Source organism: Mirounga angustirostris, unplaced genomic scaffold (assembly GCF_029215605.1).
Source record: "Mirounga angustirostris isolate CCGP_5_RB_7025 unplaced genomic scaffold, mMirAng1.0.hap1 SCAF_6, whole genome shotgun sequence".
In the NCBI taxonomy this organism is placed as follows: domain Eukaryota; kingdom Metazoa; phylum Chordata; class Mammalia; order Carnivora; family Phocidae; genus Mirounga; species Mirounga angustirostris.
In genome coordinates this window covers 52,542,726-52,561,505 of record NW_026991714.1, presented here as the reverse complement: position 1 = coordinate 52,561,505, position 18,780 = coordinate 52,542,726, and the positions used below count along the sequence as shown (strand labels likewise).

General features: G+C 37.7%; 1 protein-coding gene and 1 pseudogene across 5 annotated transcripts in view; one reads left to right on the top strand and one right to left on the bottom strand.

Moving 5' to 3' along the window:
- Positions 1 to 18,780, top strand: part of RABGAP1L (RAB GTPase activating protein 1 like) — a 773,530-nt gene that overhangs the window by 35,460 nt on the left and 719,290 nt on the right. The gene's annotated exons all lie outside the window — the stretch shown is intronic.
- On the bottom strand, positions 7,254 to 7,927 carry LOC123846987 (claudin-6-like; annotated as a pseudogene).

The following is an 18,780-nucleotide window of genomic DNA, read 5'->3' as shown; positions in this document are numbered from 1 at the left end:
TGGGGTTGATGGTGTTACCGTAGAAGAGCAGGAAATAATCTTTGCCTTGTGGATATGAATTACTGCATTTGGCATAAGAAAGTCAGGCAGTGTCATTATATAAAGTACAAAACTATCAAATGTGTGAAAGAGAAACATTTGTAACAATAATGACTAGCACTGTTTTGTGTACTTAATGTGTCATAAGAACTCTTATTTTTCTGAACTCTTATTAGTTTTAATAGTTTTTCAGTTGATGCTTTCAGATTATGACTGTTTTATACAATAATACTTACTATAAAGGTATTTTGGAACAAAACCAGAAATTTTTTTTTTTAAAGATTTTATTTATTTATTTGACAGAGAGAGAGACAGCGAGAGGGAACATAAGCAGGGGGAGTGGGAGAGGGAGAAGCAGGCTTCCTGCTGAGCAGAGAGCCCGATGTGGGGCTCGATCCCAGGATCCTGGGATCATGACCTGAGCTGAAGGCAGACGCTTAACGACTGAGCCACCCAGGCGCCCCCCAGAAACATTTTTATATGTAGCATTCTCATTTTTACATTTTAAACCGTCTGTGATTATAGCTTTGATGTCTTTATTGTCCTGAGTATTTAGTGTTTTTTAATTTCATTCAGTACATATTTATATAGTGTTTACCGTGTGTCAGACATTCTTTTAGGTGCTGGGGAAGCTGCAGTGCCCCAGACAGATCGTATGTTCTAGTCAAGATTGAGGAATGTTTGTCAATAAATGAGCAAATAAGATCCCCTCTACTTGATATAAACTCTAATTGATGTTTAGTTGTATTGTAGTCAGAGAAATATCCTAAGCAATCTGTACTCTGAAAATTGTCTTTTTTTTTTGGTGGGGTCTAGGATATATTCTGTTTTGAAAATGAACCTTTATGTTTGGCCAGAATGATAGTTTAGTATTTCTTTACATATCTGTTAATTAACCATACCAGTTAAACTTCACATCTGTATCTTCATTTCTTAGGCATTTGATTTGTTCACAGCTAAGTTATCTTCTGCTTGAATTGTGTATCTATCAATCTTTCATTGTATTTTGAACAGTTTTTGCTTTATTATTTGATATTATACTATTTGGTATAGAAAGGCTTTCGATTAAGAGATTTTCAGTGTGGTTTGTACTATTTATCACTATAAAAGACCTTATTTGTCCTATTTAATGCATTTGGCCTCAATTACACTCTGATTTTGAATCTACCAGTCTCAGTATCCTTTTTGTTTTGATTTGCTGATATGACTTATACTTTTTTTTTTTTTTGAACTTTCTGTGTACTTTTGTTTTAGGTTTGTCTTTTAGAAGTATATATTAGATTGAACCACATGAAATTATCATTTTTATAGGTCAAAAAATGTCATGTATTGGCAATTTCATGTGGTCCAACCATGGTTAGTCCTTTTTTTTTTTTTTGATAGTCATATTTGGACCCCATATAAGAATCTTTTAATAGGTAGATGATATAGATACCAATAACAAATAGCATTCATTAAGTACTTGTGTGTGGTTCTAAGCACATTACTTATGATAACTCATTTTAGTTCTGTGAGATGGGTACAGTTATCCTCCCTATTTTATATCTGAAAAAAAATTAAAACTTAGGGAGATTAAGTTATTTGCCCAAGGTCATAAAACTGGTTGGGCTAGAAGTTACGATTCAAAACCAGTCATTCTCAGTGTCTGGCTTGGGATCAACACTGACCAGCTTGGCTTTGGCATCTATTAAATTGAACTCTGATCTGAATGAGGATTCAGTTGGTATTAACTGTTCTGCTCTCCCCAGTAGTAATGGTGATGGTGGTGAATAAATATGCAGGAATAGGCTTCAGTTAATTCTAAAGCCTGAGCCTTTCAGTAGGATTATATCTCAGGGACTGATTCTAGGAAATTGACCTGTTGGTTCTGTACTGCTCCCCAGAGAAAGTGCTGAAATTATCATCACTTACCTGGCACCTGGAAGGCAGGCATGCACTAGACAGTCTTTTTTTTTTTTTTTAAGTAGGCTCCATGCCCATTGTGGAGGCCAGTGAGGGGCTCAAACTCAAAACTGTGAGATAAAGACCTGAGCCAAGATCAAGAGTCAAACCCTTAACTGACTGAGCCACCCAGGCACCGCTAGACACAGTTTCTTCAATAGTCAGGAATGGCTGAGAAGTTGTAACAGATAACAGATTAGAGTTTGCTGGGGGTGGGGGGGATGGGGGGGTAGGGGGGGAAGAGGATTGGGGGAGTGACTGCAAGTGAGTACAGAGTTTCTTTTTGGGGTGATAAAAATGTTTTAAATTTAGACTGTGGTGATGGCTGTACAACCTTGTGAATATAGTAAAACCCACTGAATTGTTTTAAAAAAGAAAACTAATGATGTAATGTATGGTGATTAACATAACATAATAATAAAAAAAATAAAATAAAAAAGAAGAAAAAAGCAATTTGAGCTTTCTGGCAATTGCTGCAATACTTCGGTGGGGATTGAAGCAGGGGAGTTTGCCCCTCTTATGAGGAGGATGTATCTGACTTACAACTTTATTTTATTTTTTAAAATAGGCTTTATATTTTAGAGCATTTTTAGGTTCACAGCAAAATTGAGCAGAAGGCACAGACTTTTGCGTATACCCTCTGCCCCCACACTTGCACAGCCTCCCTCTTATCAACATTCTTCAAAGGGTTGTACATTTGTTAAAATTGATGAATCTGTATTGCCACATGATTACCATTGAAAGCCCATAGTTTATATTAGGGTTCACTCTGGTGTTATGTATTATTTGAGTTTGGACAAATATATAATGACATATATCAGCCATTTTAGTATCAAAGAGTAGTTTGACTGTCCTAAAAATCCTCAGTGGTCTGCTTTTTTCATTACCTCTGCAGCCCTTGGCAACCACTGATCTTTTTACTGTCTACATATTTTTTTCTTTTCTAGAATGTTATATTGTTAGAATCATACATTGTGTAGCTTTTTTAGACTGGCTTTTTTCTTTTAGAAATATGCATTTAAGTGTCCTTCATGTCTTTTCATGACATGATAGCTTATTTCTTTTTAGCTCTTAATAGTATTCCATTGTCTGGATGTACTACAGTTTATCTATTCACCTACTGGAGGACATCTTTGTTGCTTCCAAGGTTTGGTAATTACCAGTAAAGCTTCTCTAAACATCCATATGCAGGTTTTTGTGTGGACATTAGTTTTTGGCTCCTTTTGGTAAATACCAAGGAGCCCAATTGTTGTATTATATGGTGAGAGTATGTTTCATTTTGTTAGACACCTCCAAAATGTTTTCCATAGTGACTGTCCCATTTTTTATTCCCCCCAGTAATGAATGAGAATTCCTATTGCTCTATATTCTTGCCAGCATCTGGTCTTGTCAGTGTTCTGGATTTTAGCCCCTCTGATAGGTGTTTAGTGGTATTTCATTGTTTTAATTTGCATTTCCCTGATGACAATCTTCTTTGATAAGGTGTCTGTTAAGGTCTTTGTCCATTTTAAAAATCAGGTTATTTTCTTATTGTTGAGTTTTGAGAATTGTTTGTATATTTTGGATAACTGTCTGTTGTCAGATATGGCTTTTCAAATATTTTCTCCCAGTCTGTGACTTGTCTTTTCATTCTCTTAGCAGTATCTTTTGCAGAAAGGAAAATTTTAATTTTAATGAGGTCAAGCTTATCAGTTTCTTTTATGGATCATGCCTTTGGTGTTGTATCTAAAAAGTCATCGCCAAGGTCATCTAGATTTCCTCCTATGTTATCTTCTGTGAGTTTTATAGTTTTGATTTTACATTTAGGTCTGTGATCCATTTTGAGTTAGTTTTTGTGAAGGGGGGTCTATGTCTAGATTCATTTTATTTGGACATGGATGTCCAGTGTTTCTGTATCATTTGTTAAAAAGGCTGTCTTTTCTCTATTGTATTGCTTTTGCTCCTTTGTCAACGATTGCTTGACTGTATATATGTGAGTCTATTTCTGGGTTCTATTTTGTTTCACTGATCTGTTTATCAGTTCTTTTGCCAATAACATACTATTTGAATACTGTATCTTTACGGTAAGTCAGGTAGTGTCAGGCCTCAAATTTTGTTCTTCAGTTTTGTATTGGTTATTCTGGGTCTGTTGCTTCTCTGTATAAACTTTATTTTTTAAAAAAGATTTTATTTTTGACAGAGACACAGCGAGAGAGGGAACTCAAGCAGGGGGGATGAGGGAGAGGGAGAAGCAGGGTTCCCACCGAGCAGGGAGCCCGATGCGGGGCTCGATCCCGGGACCCTGGGATCATGACCTGAGCTGAAGGCAGACGCTTAATGACTGAGCCACCCAGGCGCTCCTCTCTATAAACTTTAGAATTAGTTTGTTGATATCCACAGAGCAATTATCTGGGATTTGAATTGGGATTGCATTGATCAAGTTGGGAAGAACTGGCATCTTAGCAATATTGAGTCTTCCTATATGTGAACATGGAATATCTCTCCATTTCTTTAGTTCTTCTTTGATATCCTTCATCAGAGTTTCCTAGTTTTTCCTCATACACATCTTGTACATAATTTTTTAGATTTATACCTAAGTATATAATTTTTGGGTGTTACTGTAAGTGGTATTGTGTTTTTAATTTCAAATTTTACTTGTTCATTGCTGGTATATAGGAAAGCAAGTGATTTTTGTATGTTAACCCTGTAGCATGCCACTTTGCTGTAATTGCTTATTACTTCTAGTAGTTTTTTTGGTCGTTTCTTTCAGATTTTCTACATAGACAATCATGTCATCTGTGAACATATTTTTTATCAAGGTTGAAGATATTTCCTTCATTCCAGTGTACTGAGAGTTTTTATCATGAATTGGTGTTAGATTTTGTGAAATGCTTTTCTCCATCTATTGATATAATCATGTGATTTTTCTTTTGTAGCTTGTTGATGTGATGGATTCCATTAATTGATTTTTGAATGTTGAACCAGTTTTGCAACTGTTGCCCAGAGGACACCTCCAGACTACCTGGTCTGGTGGCTGGCAGGGTTTATGCTTGTAGTTTCACAAGACTGTATATATTTGTATACTTGAAAAGCTGCTGCCTGAGGGTCTGGCTTCCAATCATCCTGATTCTCGGTGCTAAGACGCCCCCCCTTCTCCCCCCCCCCCCCCCAGTTTTAGACACAGGTCTTGGCATATCCTCAACAATTGGGACCTATTAAAAATAAAATAGGCTGCTTGGACAATCACAAAGGTTCAAGAGACAACTAAGAACTACAGTATGGTTGAATGGTAAGGTTCATTTCCTACATGAGACCATTCCTTCAAGAATGGAAGAAGCATTTTTATCTCATAGGAACAAACACAGTCAAACAAAATGAGGAAAAAGAGGAATATGTTCCAAATGAAAGAACAAGATAAAACCTCAAAAAATGATAATGAAATGGAGATAAGTAATTTACATGATAAAGTGTTTAAAGTAGTGGTTGTAAAGATGCTCACTGAACTTGGGAGAAGTGTATGAAAACAGTAAGAACTTCAACAAAGAGACAGTATAAAGAAGTACCAAATAGAAGCCACAGAGATGAAGAACACAGTAATGGCTCTGAAAAATATAATAGAGGGGTTCAACAGCAGACTAGATGAAGCAGGAGAAAGGATCAGTGAACTCAAATTTAGGGCCGTGGAACTCATTTAATCAGAGCAGCAAAATGAAAAAAGAATGAAAAAGTGAATCTAGCTTTAAGGGGAGAATGAGGCAACATCAAGTGGACTAACAGTCATATTTTAGGGGTCCCAGAAGGAAAAGAGGGAGAGAGAGAAAGGGGCAGAAAACTTATTTGAAGAAACGGTGGCTGAAAACTTTCCTAACCTGGAGAAGGAAATGGACATTTAGATCCAGGAAGCCCAGAGAGTTCCAGAAAAGATGAACCCAAAGAGACCCACACCAAGACACATTATAATTTAAAATGTCAAAAGTTAAATACAGAGAGACTCTTAAAAGCAGCAAGAGGAAAACAATGTGTTACATACAATGGAACCCCCATAAGATTATCAGATTTTTTTTTTTTTTTTTTAAAGATTTTTTATTTATTTATATGACAGAGAGAAACAGCGAGAACAGGAACACAAGCAGCGGGAGTGGGAGAGGGAGAAGCAGGCTCCCCGCTGAGCAGGGAGCCCGATGCGGGACTCGATCCCGGGACTCCAGGACCATGACCTGAGCCGAAGGCAGTCGCTTAACCAACTGAGCCACCCAGGCGCCCCAAGATTATCAGATTTTTTAGCAGAAATTTTGCAGGCTAGAAGAGAGTGGTGTGATATATTCAAAGTGCTGAAAGAAAGCAACTTCACCCTGCAAAGTTATTCAGAATTGAAGGAGAGATCAAGAGTTTTCCAGACAAGCAAAAGCAAAGGAGTTCATCATACTAAACCAGCTTTATAAGAAGCTTTATTTAGAAACTTCTTTAAGCTGAAGAAGAAGGACCCTAGGTTGTAACAAGAAAGCATATGAAAATATAAATCTCACTGGTAAATGTAAATATATAATAAAGGTGATAGATTAATCACTTAAAAAGCTAGTATGAAAGTTAAAGGACAGAAATAGTAAAAATAACTATAACTACAGTTTTAGTTGAGATATACAAGGTAAGATGTAAAAGGTGACACCAAAAACATAAAAGAGTAGGGGAGAGTAAAATATAGAGCTTTAGAATGCTTTCAAACTTAAGTTGTTATCAACTTAAAATAGGCTGTTATGGATTGTTATATATAAGCCTCATGGTAACCACAAAGCAAAAATGTATGGTGGATACACAAAAGATAATGAGAAAGGAGTCTAAGTGTACCACTAAAAAACCCCTCATCAAACCACAAGGGAAGAGAGCACGAGAAGAAAGGAACAGAGAGGACCTACAAAGCAGCCAGAAAACAATAAAATGGCAGTAAGTACATACCTATCAATAATTACTTTAAATATAAATGGACTAAATTTTCAATAAAAAAGCATAGAGTGGCTGAATGGATTAAAAAAAGACTCATTTATATGCTACCTACAAAAGACTCACTTCAGGTGTAAGGACACAAACACACAGAATTAGATAAAATTCTTAGTGGGGGGCGCCTGGGTGGCTCAGTTGGTTAAGCAACTGCCTTCGGCTCAGGTCATGATCCTGGAGTCCCGGGATCAAGTCCCGCATTGGGCTCCCTGCTCAGCGGGGAGTCTGCTTCTCCCTCTGACCCTCCTCCCTCTCATGCTCTCTGTCTCTCATTCTCTCTCAAATAAATAAATAAAATCTTAAAAAAAAAAATTAAAATTCTTAGTGGGGTACTCAGAGGGACTCTGAGAGGTGACATGTGCAACGGATTCCAAGTGTCAGGCCATATCATGGTTTGAGTCCTGGGAGCCCCCCCCCCCCAAAGGGCAGGTGCAGCACAGCAGCTCCCCTTCCAATCAGCAACACAAGGCCAGAGGCTGCCCAGCCCAGGTAGAGGAAGGCCCCATGTCCCACTTTTGGGCCTTGGCCACCTGGGGGTTGTAGAAGTCCTGGATGGTTGTGTGGGCTGGCAGCAGTTGTGGAGATCAGGGGCAAGATCCCTGAGATGACAATGATAATCTCAGAGAAAAGCACCCAATGGGCCTTGGAGTCCTTGTCCTCCATGTAGGTAGTACAGTTAGCTCTAGTGAGGTAGACCAGCAGACCAAGCAGAGCCAACAGGAGGATGATTGTGAGCAGTCTGCAGGTCCTGGGGCAGCACCAGCTGTGGGTTGTATACCATGCACTGCATCTCACCTGTGCTCTGCACCATGCAGGACATCTGCAGCTCCTCCCACACCACCTGGGCTGCCACAGTGATGTTACTGATGAAGGCAATCACCTTTCACAGGGTCAGGGCACAGGACAGCAGAGCATTCACCTAGCCAAGCAGTGTTAGGATGATCCCCAGGATTTGTAGACCAGTGGAAGCCATGGCAAAGTTGAGGTTGAGAGGAGCTACGAAGGAGCCCACAGGGATTCGTAGGAGCCACCAAGTGTCTCCTTCTAATATTTCTTTGAGGGACGTTGTATAGTGATTGAGACTACAAACTGAGGAGCCAGATTGCTTGGTTTCTAATTTGTGCCATGATACTAGCGACTTTGGGTAAGGTTCTTAGTTTACTCATCTGTAAAATGGAGATAATAATAGACTTACTTGAAAGTAGAATTAAACGAGCTTATGTAAAGTTTATGTAAAGAATTGTACCTGGTATAGTTTAAGAATTATTATTATTTTTATTATAGGCTTCAGTATTACAGCCCTCACTTCAGTTTTTTTTTTTTCCCTCCCCTTTGGAATTGTTATTTTTTTAAAATTTAGATTGTCTCTTTTGGATCTGATCTTCATATTTCTCTTACTCAGCACTTATATTTAATTCTTTTATCCATTCTGGGATACGTTTTTAAGTTTTTATCTTATTTATTAATTTGTTCTGCTGAAGTATCTAATCCAGATCTGCTTCAGTTTTGCCTTTGGAAAACATGTTATTTTGTCTCTGCAATTTTTCCTAATCTTCCTTCTTTGTAACTTCGTGCTCTAGTTTCATGTATATAATTCTCTCTTCAATTGTCCTGGGAACATCAACTAGAAATTTTATAAACACATTTTCCTGTATCTTATAGTAAATCTATTTCAGAAGAAATTTGCTTTTTTTGCTTGGTCAAGTATCCATAATTTGAATTAAATCTTTTTGGATGTGAAGTTTTTTTCTTGTTCATTTTTATAATGGACGGTCTCTTCCTTCCACCCCAGAATTGGTTGTAGTGTAAGATAGAATTTGAGATGTATAATTGTTATTTAAAGATCTTATTAAGCAAGTGAAACAAAAGGGAAAACGAACTTTTGGGACTTCATCAAGATAAAAAGCTTCTGCACAGCAAAGGAAATAGTCAACAAAACAAAGAGGCAACCCACAGAATGGGAGAAGATATTTGCATATGACACTACAGACAAAGGGCTGATATCCAAGATCTATAAAGAACTTATGAAACCCAACACCCAAAAAACAAATAATCAAGTCAAAAAATGGGCAGAAGACATGAACAGACACTTCTCCAAAGAAAACATACAAATGGCTAACAGACACTTGAAAAAATGTTCATCATCGTTAGCCATCAGGGAAATTCAAATCAAAACCACATTGAGATACCACCTTATACCAGTTAGAATGGCAAAAATTGACAAGACAAGAAACAACAAATGTTGGAGAGGTTGTGGAGAAAGGGGACCCCTCTTACACTGTTGGTGGGAATGCAAGTTGGTACAGCCACTTTGGAAAACGGTGTGGAGGTTCCTCAAAAAATTAAAAATAGAGCTAGCCTGTGACCCAGCAATTGCACTACTGGGTATTTATCTCAAAGACACAGATGTAGTGAAAAGAAGGGCCATACGCACCCCAATGTTCATAGCAGCAATGTTCGCAATAGTCAAACTGTGGAAGCAGCCGAGACGCCCTTCAACAGATGAATGGATAAAGAAGATGTGGTCCATATAATACAATGGAATATTACTCAGCCATCAGAAAGGATGAATACCCAACTTTTACACTAACATGGATGGGACTGGAGGAGATTATGCTAAGTGAAATAAGTCAAGCAGAGAAAGTCAATTATCATATGGTTTCACTTATTTGTGAAACATAAGGAATAGCATGGAGGACATTAGGAGAAGGAAGGGAAAAATGAAGGGGGGGGGACATTGGAAGGGGAGACGAACCATGAAAGACTATGGACTCCGAGAAACAAACAGAGTTTTAGAGGGGAGGTGTGTGGGGGGACTGGTTAGCCCGGTGATGGGTATTAAGGAGGGCACGTACTGCATGGAGCACTGGGGGTTATACACAAACAATGAATCATGGAACTACATCAAAAACTAATGATGTACTGTATGGTGACTAACATAACATAATAAAAAAAATAAAGATCTTATTTGTTCATTTATTAGAGAGAGGGAGAGAGAGAAAACAAATTAGTGGAGAAGGAGCAGAGGGAGAGGGACAGACTCCACACTGAGCATGGAGCCTGATGTAGGGCTCAGTCCCACGACCCAGAGATCATGACCTGAGCTGAAATCAAGAGTTGGGTGCTTAACCAACTGAGCCTCCCAGGTGCCCTGAATTTGAGATGTATTATAAGAAATGGCTGTGGATCAAACTAAATCTTCAAATAAGTTGAAGGTAGATGGTACTGCTAATGCCCCTGTAATAACTGAGCCAGGGTTCGTAGTATCACAGAAAAGAACAATAAATGATATTCACTAATATGTATTCAGCTTTTTTTTTTTAAGTGCCAGACAGTATGCTCAGTGCTTTTACATATATAACATCATTTAATTTTTCCCAACAACTCTTAGGTAGATTATTATTTCTCCTGTTTTAAACTCAATGAAGTTCAGAGAGATTTATTTGCCTAAGGTCATAAAGTTTGTAAATGGTGGAGGCAGGATTAAACCCAGTTGTGTGTGTGCCTGATTCTAGTGGTTGAGAGTTTACAGTCAGGCTTTAATGACCCATATTGTCAATATTTATTAGAGCTTGAGCTCTTGTAAGTAGGTTTAGTCCCAAACTCAGACACTACCCCATCTCACCCATGGTGGATAGTGGGAGGTATGTTTAGATTCCTCTTCATGAAAGAATCCTTCAGTGCTCCACTTAATGTACTTTTTTTTCTTTTTTTTTAGAGAAGGGGGAGGGGCAGAGGGAGAGGGAGAGAGAGAATCCTAAGCAGGCTCCATGCCCAGCGTGGTGCCCTGATGCAGGGCTCCATCTCACAACACTGAGATCATGACCTGAGCCAAAATCAAGAGTTGGATGCTTGACTACCTGAACCATCCAGGTGTCCCTCCACTTAATGTACTTTGAAAAACTACAGAATTTGTTGGGGCGCCTGGGTGGCTCAGTCGTTAAGCATCTGCCTTCGGCTCAGGTCATGATCCCAGGGTCCTGGGATCAAGCCCCACATCGGGCTCCCTGCTTGGTGGGAAGCCCGCTTCTCCCTCACCCACTCCCCCTGCTTGTGTTCCCTCTCATGTGGTGTCTCTCTCTGTCAAATAAATAAATAAAGTCTTAAAAAAAAAACAACTACAGAATTTGTTCACTTCTTAATTTCGGTTATTCATAAATAACCCCTCTGATGCACATAGATAACCCTTCTCATTGCCATACTGCTTTATTACCTGTTTCTTAAGCATAACACAGTATTGCTGATGTTGTTGTACTTTTAAACAAATCTTTTGTGGTCTATATAGATACTCTTGGAGTTCTGGGCATGTGGTTGGCATCTTTTCTGGAGAGCAGAAAATTCCATTTTATATGAATGTATTTTCATTGTTTGCCATAATCCCTGTCACTTAATAATTATTAGTTGTATGTGTAAATTAAATTAGTTAAGGAGATTCTATAGTGTAAGTCCTTCAGGATGGGCATATTTAAAATGGTTGAATATACATATCACAATCAGCTAGGAACTTTTTTTTTTTTTTTAAAGATTTTATTTATTTGACAGCGAGAGAGGGAACACAAGCAGCGGGAGTGGGAGAGGGAGAAGCAGGCTTCCCGCGGAGCGGGGAGCCCGATGCGGGGCTTGATCCCAGGACCCTGAGACCATGACCTGAGCTGAAGGCAGACGCTTAACGACTGAGCCACCCAGGTGCCCCAGGAACTTTTTTGACAACACAGATTCTTATTATGACTAGTCCTTTTTCCCTTTTCTATCCATGATATTTGGGATTCCTTTGCCTGTCCTTCAGAACCACTGTTGTAAGGTGTTGAGTATAGTTGGAGACTATAAAATGATTGAATAGTTCTTGATAAATAAATGCTACTTTTCTTTGATATTTAGGTGTTTGTGCTGTAATGATTGAAATGTCTAAATTCATAGTATATATGGTTTAGATCTTGTTTATAATGCCTTTGTTTATAAGACCTTTTAAGAGTTTCATGAAGTAATAAACACATTATTGTCTAGTTCATTATGGAGCTATTTACTGTACTAAGCCAGTCCTGCAATGACTTTTTGCAGATTGTGATATTACTTTTGTCTTTTAGAGTGGGAGAGACATAAAATAAATAATCCCTAGATTCAAGGACTTGACTTAATGAGAGCAAATTTAAAATAGGTGAATTTTCACTTCTTTGAAATCTGGTATAGTATTTTGATTTATTAAGATGATTGGTTTAGGTTACATGAAAATAAATTTTTACAAAATAAAAATTTGTGTAGTAATCAGAAAGAAATATTTCCTTTTTGATCAGCAACAGGGTACATTGTACTGTACTGGAAATTAATGGCATAAAAACATGTATCTATTTTGTTTTTATTAAGAATTTGAGATTTTGTGGCAAGTAAGAGTAAGAAGCAAGAGAAAATCAAACTAAAATAGGTACTTGAGATGTTTTTATGTAAGCTCTTATGTAGGTGGTAGCTAAAAATCTGGTATTCCTAGAATGTGAAACACATATATCACATCTTACTCTTTGGCACATTAGTAGAATAAGCTGGCATAAATAACAGGTTTTTTTTCCTGATGGGAAAAATTTATACCTTTTTGCACTTAGTCCATTAGATTTTTATTTTTAGTTATTTGAATGTGAATTAAAAAAAACCCCAAACATTTATCTGTACATGAGCTCGATGGGTGGCTCTCAAAAAATTGTTTTTGACCATAAGCCCTGTAGGCTAATATCATTTTACTAGAGCAGATTTAATCAGCTGGGGAAATTGTTGAAACTGCTTCCAGAGGTTATAGAAATTATGTTTTGAAGGATTCAAATTTTGTATGTCTATTTTTTTTTTTTAAATTTGAGAGTGACAGAGAGCATGCGTGCACATTAGCAGGGGGGAGGAACAGAGGGAGAGGGAGAAGCAGACTCCGTGCTGAGCAGGGAGCCCCACGTGGGGCTCGATCCCAGGACCCTGGGATCATGACCTGAGCTGAAGGCAGATGCTTAACTGACTGAGCCACCCAGGTGCCCCTGTATACCTAGCTTATAACTACCTTAGCACTTAAAAGATTTAAATGTTCTATGCCCTTAAAATTTTTTTTGTTTATTTGACCTTTCTGAGATTGGGATAGTGTTTGTTTCCTGCTGTATTTGTTTTCTGGTCAAATTGATCCTTAACACTTCTATTAGTAGTCCTTCTAATTACGCTGCAGTATTATTTGGTACATAAAATTTCAGCCACATTTTCTTGTCCCTGTTGATCATATTTTGCATTTATATGAATGACCTTTATAGAATAAAGTACAGTACCTTTTATCTTGTAAAAAGATGGAAAGTTTTTTTCAGGTTGTCCCCATTCTGTTCCAGTCATCCAAATCTGAGGTCAATGTGGCCATCACTTTGCATGCCATTTTTCCTTTACTCTGAAGGACAGCCTCACTTTGGCCATTCATTTTGTTTTAATCTGCTCTTGTCATTGTGGAAGTTTATAAGAACTGTCTTAGGTTGTGGCATGTACTTTATTTTTCCATCATATATTTGGGTGCTATATAATGTGCTAGATGCTAAAGAAAATATAGGCTTTGTTTTTATGTTTTTTTTTAAACTTTCTGTACTATTTATTTTTTTCTTCTATTTTGTCAAATATTGAGCATATAAAATACAAATTTCAAGCATATAAAATCAAAGTGAATGATATAAATATTCCTATGGGGGGCGCCTGGGTGGCTCAGTTGGTTAAGCGGCTGCCTTCAGCTCGGGTCATGATCCCGGAGTCCCGGGATCGAGTCCCGCATCAGCCTCCCTGCTCAGCGGGGAGCCTGCTTCTCCCTCTCCCTCTGCCTGCCTCTCTGCCTACTTGTGCTCGCTCTCTCTCTCTGTCAAATAAATAAAAATCTTAAAAAAAAAAAAAAATATTCCTATGGCCTTTTACCAATTTTAGCAGTTATCAAATGATGACCAGTCTAGTTTCCTTTGTGCCATCATATTATTTAATTTGTAAATATTTCACTGTATACTGCCAAAAGACAAGGACTCTCTCATAACAATACCAACATTTTCATGCTCTCAAAAATATCAACAATAATTTCTTAATATAGTTGACTTGTCATTGTTCTTGTTTTCCTTGCATGAATGGGAAATTTGGTGAGGAGGTCTTAACATCTTGGTTTAGTATCTTCTTTTAAAAGTTGCCTCATTATATCATAAACCTGTGGAAGTTCTATGTAATGTCAAGTGTATGCTGGTTATTTACCCAGGGAAAGAAACCGTCACTGCTATTATCATCCTTTAGAGTCAAAGTTCTGATCAGGCTGTGGGGTACTAGATGGCTCCTTGAGTTTTAGGAACTTTGCATTTACTCAGTGTTGGATAGTCATTCATTCATTTATTCAGCAAATATTTATCTGTCTGCTATATGCCAGGCATTCTTCTAAGTGTTTGGGTTATATCAGTGAATAAAACAATTATCCTTACTTTTGAAGAAGCTACATTCTACTGGGAGAAGCAGACAATAAACAGTAAATATGACACAAAAGTAAATTAGATTGTATGTTAGAAGATAAGTGTTCCGGGAAAGAAAGTAAGTAGATCAGGATAAATGGGGATTGGAAGTTGGTGGTGGGGAAAGTAGTATTAGATAAGGCAATCAGCGTAGCTCTTCTGAGGAGGATGAGATTTGAACAAAGATATGAACAGGGAAGTAAACATGTTAGTAGACATCTGGGAGAAGAGTGTTCTGTTTTGCAATAGCCAGAGCAAGTGTGCCAGGGTTTTTTGAGACAAAGCAGGTAGCAAGGAGATTGTTTTAGATGGAATTGAGTCTACAAGGGGGAGAAATGTAGGAGATAAGTCACAAAGGTAAGGTAAGATGGGGTGGGGGAAGTAGTGAGGAGGGGCGTTTGTAGTACAGGTGTATAATGGCTTTGAAGGTCACTTGGCTTTTATTATGAGTACGATGGAGCCCTTGGAGAGTTTTGATCAGAGGACTGGCAAGAACTAAATTAAAAGGATCATTCTGGCTGCTTTTGAAAATGGACCGAAGAGGAGCAAGTAAAGAAGCAGAGAGTAGTTTCAGATACCTTTAGAATAATCTAGGTAAGGGATGATGATGGGATTGGGACTTGGTAGTGGCAATGGAGGTGGTGAGAAATGGATGATTTCTGGATGCAATTTGAAGGTAGAGCCAAAGTAATTTCCTGACAGTGTGGATGTAAGGTGAGAGAGTGGAGAGAGTTTGTTAGTTTGAGGAAGGAGAATAAGAGAACAAGAGGAGTAACGTGACTGATATAGTTGGCCAGAGTTAGAAGGATTGAGTTGTCGTCAGATGAGAAAACCTGCGGGAAGACAGTGTGGAGTAAGTGGTAGGTTGGTAGGGGAAAGGTTGGAAGTATGATTTTTGAATATGTTGAGTTTGAAATGTCTCTTAGACATCCAGTTGGAGAAGACTATAACTATGCTTGTCAAATAATAAGTGTTCAACATCAGCAACAACAGTGAATGCTTGTTAAAAAATTAACTGGATTCTGTATGAGTGGTATTAGAGCATGGGGCTCTAATATTCCTATCTCTGCCCTCAGTATGCAGCAAGTCTATTATGGCTTACGACCCAGGATTCAAAGGCGTGACAAATACCAAGATGGACATCAACATGCAAATTCAGCAACACGAGAAACTCTCAAATATTGGATTTCTGATGGCTTGTATTTTATCACACTTTTTCTATTTAAAACATCAGAAGGCATTTAAAAACATCCTTTAGTAAGTGGGATATTCAGTAGAAATGGTTATGGGGTCATTGAATAGTTTGTTCTTCTAATTATATAAAGTACCTTTGGGTTTTGTTGCCTTGTGAGAGTAAAGTAGAAAAATCTAGTACTAGAACAGTTTTTACTTTGAATTATTTTCCCAATGAACAGTGACTCAGTTTATAGTTTATAGTTTCAACTTAGCAAGACCCTCCTCATTCCCTTTGCTTTTGTAGACACACAACATATAATTTCATAGAAACTACTTATGAAATTTTAGGTATGTCATAATATTTTCTAAAAATATCTTTAGGTTACTCTATGCCTTTGTGTTTGTTTTTAATTTGTGTAACATAGTTTGGAAGTCCTGTTTTTAGGATTTCAAAACTTTTTTTCATATTGCTTAACTTTCCTCATAAGCATCCTGCTGAATCATTTTACTCCAAAGATTAGAGAGTAGTCTGAAGTATAGTATCTCTTCTTTGTTATAAATTCTACCAAATCAGGGGCACCTGGGTGGCTCAGTCAGTTAAGTGTCTGACTTTGGCTCAGTTCATAATTTCAGGGTCCTGGGCTTGAGTCCCCCTCCACAGGGCTACCCTCAGCAGGGAGTCTGCTTGTCCCTTTCTCTCTTATGTGTGTGCGCTCACTCATTCTCTCTCAAATTTAAAAAAATTCTACCAAATGAAGGAAAAATGCCTTTTCTTTTTTTTTTTTTTTTAAGATTTTATTTATTTGAGAGAGAGAGAATGAGAGAACACATGAGAGGGGGGAGGGTCAGAGGGAGAAGCAGGCTCCCTGCCGAGCAGGGAGCCCGATGCGGGACTCGATCCTGGGACTCCAGGATCATGACCTGAGCCGAAGGCAGTCGCTTAACCAACTGAGCCACCCAGGCGCCCCAAAAATGCCTTTTCTTGAAACCTAGTTAATTTGAGGGATTTTCAAGAACTCTAATTCTTTTATGTGGCTCATTAATTCTGTAGAACGAGGCAGAGATAAATGCATAACACATACAAACATGTACACTATATGCCAAGAAGCTTTTGGGTTTTATGTATTTAAATTTCTTCTGATGGGTTAAAAAGTGTTAAGTCAGGCATATCTCACAAACATTAAGTGTTATACTAAACACAGAGGGCTCTGTGCTTCAAAGACAGAAGTCAGATCTTTGCCTGTAGGCTTAATAGGAAAAGAAAAACAATTTAAAAAAATCATTTAACTTCTTTTCTTTAGTTGTGTTGGTGCAATGACTGAGGTGCCCCTCACTGCTGATCTTGTGCAGGTCAAATAGTTGAAGAAGGTAATTGTGAAATCTCTTAGTCTTCTTAGGAACCATGTCTGGTTGCCAAGTTTATGAAGTTTTGGATGCTACCTTGAGTCTCTCTATGCTAGACCCAGCAAATTGGTAATTACCATTTTCTCTGTCAACTAAGTGCCAATTATGTGGAGATACACAGTAAACATGAATTCACTATTTTGCCCTCTTAATTCTGCTTGGTGTTGTATTGTGCTATACTTTCCTAGAGTGTGTTGTGAGCACAGAAGAAACAATTGATTGGAATCAAAATGTTTGTAATAGTGTAATAATTACCAGTCCTTGGAAGGGTAATATGCTAGTAAATCGATTTCTCAACTGAGGATTTCTAGATTCTTTTTCTGGCTCTGTAACTTGTTAGAGAAATTGTTTTAATTTCTGTGCCATAGCTTTGAAGATAAATGATAATGTAGAAGCTTTAGAGCTTAGAGACCTTGGAGATCAACTAGTCCAATCCCTTATTTTTCAGATAAACCCATGTGTTCATAGAACTGAGGCACCATTCTCATGGACACATTGGCCAGAAAGAAATGTGGTGTGTGCTTTATGCAGCATCATACAACATGCCAAGTGTTAGATCACAAAGTTTGGTTTTATTATACCAAGGGGAGCTATAACTATGAAGTGGATACTTTAGTGAAGGTCTCTTCTGTCATGTGATAGATATTTTTTTCCCCCTTGACCATATGCCTGTACCTGCTGTGCACAAAGCTGATTATTAGTCTTAAGCCAAGTTTATGGAACTCTGAATTATATAGCTGTCAGACCTTAGTTTTCCAGGTAGTAAGTGACTATAATATAATGTATATAATTTTGTCAAACTTACTATTGAATAGATTGCATAAGTAATTATGGCAGAAAAACCAAGAGAAAATCTAGAGTTAAAGTCAATCTTGATTAAAAAATTTGAGAATGTTTTCCAAAATATTTTTCATTTATATTATTGCCTAGGAGATATTGCTGAGTAGGGTTTTCTAAACTACAATATAATGCATGGGTCAAAGTTTTATAAATTGAGTATATCTAGAATTGAATATTAGTATTAGAAGGTTAGCCTATTGAAGTACATTTTAATTCAGTGGAATACAAAAATTATAGAAATCACTGGATTTTTTAGGTAATAGTTGAAGAACCATATCAATATCTCCTTGAGAGAGATTTGTTAGTTGCAGTGTTAGCTATTTCTGATTTTTATTTAATACAAAGATAGCATAATAATACTGAAGACATTTAAAGTTTATTTATTTATTTTTAAGTAATCTCTATACCCAGCATGGGGCTTGAACTCACAACCCCAAGACTGAATCCTATGCTCTTCTGCCTAAGCCAGCCAGATGCCTCTGGTGAAGACATTTAAAAATAATAAAATAAGTCACTGAATTAGTCAGCCATTGCTGTGGTAATGCTATATAACAATGCCAAAATGTTTGATGGCTTACAACAACAAACATTTAGGTTTTTAACTCATGGTTCTGTGGGTCTGTGAGGGAGACTCTACTTCCTTCTGTGGATTGGATTCAGGTCTTTGTCATGAGTTGCATTTTGGGTCTCTCGGCTTCCTGAGCCAACATCTTCTTATGATAGATGGCAGAAGCTCAAGAGACCAAGCCAAATAACTCAAGACATTTAAAGTTTTTGCCCAAGTTTTGTTTATTAGTATTCCATTGACCAAAGCAAATTACATGGCTAAGCCCTGAATTATTTGGGTAGGGAAATACTTTGCTCCACTTACTCTAGAGAGAGGTATTACAAAATCACATAATAAGGGGCCTAATTGTACAATTCT